This window comes from Rhagoletis pomonella, unplaced genomic scaffold (assembly GCF_013731165.1).
Source record: "Rhagoletis pomonella isolate Grant_MI unplaced genomic scaffold, Rhpom_1.0 Rhpom_scaffold_00006, whole genome shotgun sequence".
NCBI lineage: Eukaryota > Metazoa > Arthropoda > Insecta > Diptera > Tephritidae > Rhagoletis > Rhagoletis pomonella.
The window spans coordinates 2,499,957-2,504,514 of NW_023458560.1; positions in this window are offsets into that span (position 1 = coordinate 2,499,957).

Here is a 4,558-nt window from a genome sequence, read left to right on the forward strand (position 1 = left end):
CTGTATGGTGGAAAGTGTGTTCTAATATCTATTTGATACACAAAAAATGATCACGGCTGTATTTTTTGCTGATATATTACATACATATGTTCCATTTAGTTAAACAATATAAGACTATTGTAGTATGTACCACAAAAACGTATATTTTCTATAAAAAAATCATAACTCAGAAAAAAAAATCTTCGCTATTAGAGATTTGGGTTGATTGTAGTTCAAAGTGTTTCTTTCCCGGTAAAAAAGTTTGAGAGAAAAAAAATACACTTTTTGAGAAATTAAATTTAAAAAAAAATATATGCACTTTTTGTTTATTGTTAAATAAAAAATTTTAAATAATGAAAATCAATAACTGTATCATTCTATCTTGAAGTGACAAGAATTACTGACATTTGAGTAAAAACATTGTTGGAATCTATTAAATTTTGACAAAGTTATGGTCATTTTAAAAAAACATTCTCACTGTCAATTCGAATAATCGATTTTTGCCTGAAAACACAATCGCGTTTAATTCGGCCGAAAAATTTTTCCGAGCCAAAAGAAAAAATACGTGTCTCATTATTTGGACCAACAAACAATGTATTTGAGTTTGGTCGAAATAAAAAATCTTGCTCGTACCTGACCGGTTGTCTGGAAATGGAAAGCATCTAGTACATATATTAATCAAGCAATTGGTTAAGCAAGCTAAGACCATTTCAAATTTAAACTATCTACAAAAATATCACAAGCTTCAGTTGTCATGGCAACAATAGCATTTTGTAAAAATCAGCAATATTTTTGCCAGTTTCACCGCGATCCAGTAGCGCATTTCAAAGTCATCGAGCACCCTGTATTGGTTACAGTAGAAAATTTAAAGTTGGTATAGATATTTCAAATATCAAAAGGAAAAAACTGAGGTGGTGACCCGTTTTCTAGGATGAAATTTCCCCCCCCCCCCTACAAAAATTGGACCACTCTAATGACATACGTATTTGTATGTATATAAGTACATCTGTATGATTGTTTTCATTCTCGAAGGGTCCTGCGGAAACTTTTGTAGCTAATTTTGACAAAAACGTTATTATTCTTGGGTCCCGCGGAAACTTTTTGTAGCTAATTTTGACAAAAACGTTATTGTTCTTGGGTTTTCATCACTGCTCATGCTGTCCTCATAGGTATATTTAATTTAAAAAACTCATATGCCTAATGTCCATATACTGATTTTTCTTATTCATATGCAGTTACAGCTCTTTCCCATTGCAAACTTTGACAGAAAGTCATTTTTCTTCGAAAATGCTGCTGGAAACGCCATTTCGGCCAACGATGACTAATTTTTGTGGTCAGAAAACTGAAGAAATGGACTTGGAAAAACTTTGGTTTGAGCAAGGTGGCGCTCCACACACAGCCCTTGCCACAATCGCTCTTTTGCGTGCCAAGTTCGGTAATCATGTTATCAGCCACCTCGACGATGTCAATTGGCCATCTCGGACGATTAACGTTTCTGGCTACCGAGGCGAATATAGAGCAAACTATTCGTGAGATAGAGCCAGAAACCGTCACCAAAGTCTTGGAAAACTGGGTTAGCAGGATGGCTACTGCGAAGTTAGCCGAGGCAGCCACATGAATTAAGTCGTGTTACATAAATAATGGCACTCTTTGCTCTTTCGAATAAAGCAATAATATACTGGAAAAAATTGATTTCTGTCCATTTAATTTAATAATTAATTTAATTTTTTTTAAATAAACCACTATATGGACTACCCTTTACATACCATACGGCTCAACAATGAAAATGAAAGCATACGTGTATGGGAATTTGACTTAGTAAAGTTCAAGTCGCAAAGTAGAGGTATGTATTTCCATTAATTTGTACCTACATACATATGTACATATACCTACATATATTTACGAAGTATTTATCTATGTATCGCAATATGAACTCGTTGCTCCGTAATTAACTCAACGGGAAACCGCTGCGTCGTTTCTGCTAAAAAATTATTTCAAGATCAAGACATTTATTCTACTTAAGCACTTAATATGGGCCACTCCATCTCAAGTCGCCTAGGTTGAGTGCAATTGGCTTAAACAGGGCAATTCTGGCTAAGATAGTTGAAAGTCTTTTGTAAGACAATTGAAAGACAGTAGGCAAGACAGATTGAAAGATTTTGTTTCTTCGGGAAAGAAAGTGTTACACAAAAAAGCTTCATTTCAGCTTTCATTATTCTTTTCTCTTTTTAATTTAATATTTTTTCTTTGCTTTTCCTTTAATTTGTAGTTTTTATTCTTATAAAAAATATATTTTTTAATTTCATTTAATTTTTTAGAAAACTTATTGCTATAAGACAGACAGAAAAGTGCTTTCAAGATAGTTGCCTGAATTGGCAATTGTCTTACGAAAGACTTTTGCCTTTCGAAAGACTTTGGCGAGTTGAAAGACAGTTGCCGGATTTCCTTGTAAGTTTACGATAACATTTACAGGGATTGTTCCTTGAACAGTTCAAGGAGATATTTTTCTTTTTTTCAGATATCCAAGATTTTCGAGTAATGGAATTTGGTATCTGAGTTTCCAAACTCTTCTTTTTATCTCTTTTAAGTGCAACTTTTTTTGAATTTAGAGGAGTTTTTAAATTTTTTATCAAATAATATGTTGTAAAAATTTACTGCGTTGAAGGCCATGATCAAGACATTTTTTTCTTACATCGATAAATGTAAAATTTGATTAATAAGTGAGATAGTATAAGTTTTGACTTAAAATCACACTTATGCTGAAAAAATCTCATAAAATCGTCCAATGGAGAAAGGTTGGAGTTAAAAGCGAATGCGAATGCAAGAAATTAATTAAAAAGTGGTTGCAGGTTGTGGCGGATGAGTATTTTCAATAATAGTTGCACTTGACTGAGGAAACAAGAAAAGTTCGGAAACTCATAGAAAAATTCCAAACTCGAAACTCTCGGATATGGGAACATAAAGAAAAAAGTGTTTCCTTAAATTGTTCTAAGACAGATCAGCCTGGATGATTTGAGATGGAATGGCCCACATACGTATGTATAGTATGTGCATATGCACATCGGTACATACTGCGCACTACAACAAAGAGAAGCACAATTCTCATATTTTAATTTCATACATATATAAAATATACAAATATATATATATAAACATTTTCACTTACGTAGTACGTGCATATGTATATGCATGTACATACACATATGTAAGCTTGAGCTATTGAGTACGCTTTTATCGCATAACCGTAATTGCAGGACAGCATGCGCATGAATGCGATTTGCTTTTGTTCATTCCCCAGAACGTAGGCCGCCACCATGTTGTATATGCATATGTATGTCTAAATATGCGCAGGAAAACATGCATGCATACATGTACCTATGTACGTACGTATATGTCCTTATGTATGCAAGTACATTCCAAATACATTTAGGGCATCGCTCTATATACATATTATCCCGATCTCGCCGTCGTTCCGCCAGTGTCGAGTACGAGTAATGATCCGTTCGTCGATCCTACTGCAAACACTGAAATCAGCAATAAGTTGTCGACCACTCCGCAAAAAATACGGTGACCATATGTCTACAAAATATTATTCAAATCCGTAATTTCACTAATTTAAAGCTAATATTACATACATTATTTGTTTAAAACAAAAACGCGTAATCAAAAATAGTTATAAAATCCCAACAAAAATTCTAATATCTAATAATTCGTTGCCTTGATTTTTTAAGAAAACATTATTAGATATTATTGGCATTCTTTAAAATAATATGAAACTATAATTTCCACCGGTTTAAAAGATATTTTGCATTCAATCAGGAGAGGTAGACTAAAATATTGCTGTAATATCATATTTACAGCATACAAGATAAAAAGGACCACAGGAAGAAGGGAGCTGCAAACCTCATCCGGTTATCGAATAATTTTTAGTTTGATATGGGCCGCTGATGAGGTAGTTTTTCCTTCTATGTGCCGTTTTCACAGTCATTAGTTAACTAATAGAAAAACAACAGGTAAACTAATGGATGTACATTGTTTAACTATATTAGTAGATACTGTGAAATAAAAAGTTATTGGTTAATGTAACCATATTAGTTAACTAGCAACGGGCCTATTACATCCATACAAAATTTAAAATTCGATACATCCCGATTTTCAAAACATATTCAACGGAACAACTTTCTTAAAATAGGTAGTCACGCTGAAATCGGTACGACTGGTCATCGCACCTACACAGATATGTTCCCGGTTTTTACATTGTTGTTTCTTTTCTGCTTGCCAAAGTATCTTGTAAATTGTTGACTTCTATTTGTATGGCGGCGTTGGCAACCCGCCGCGTCAGGGCCAAGTGGAATATGCAGATTTGCATTCCCATAGACCTACAAATATCGATATTATTTTATGAAATTCCCTTGCAAAAGTCCCGCTCTTTTTGCTCACACACTTGTAAATGTTTGCAAGTACATATTGCATATGTTGATATGAAAAGCAAAGGAGGTAATTCACAGGAATCTTGAAAGCATTGTGTCAGTAATCAGATGTGAAACCGAAATCAAGTCAACTCAAAAGTCATTCAAAT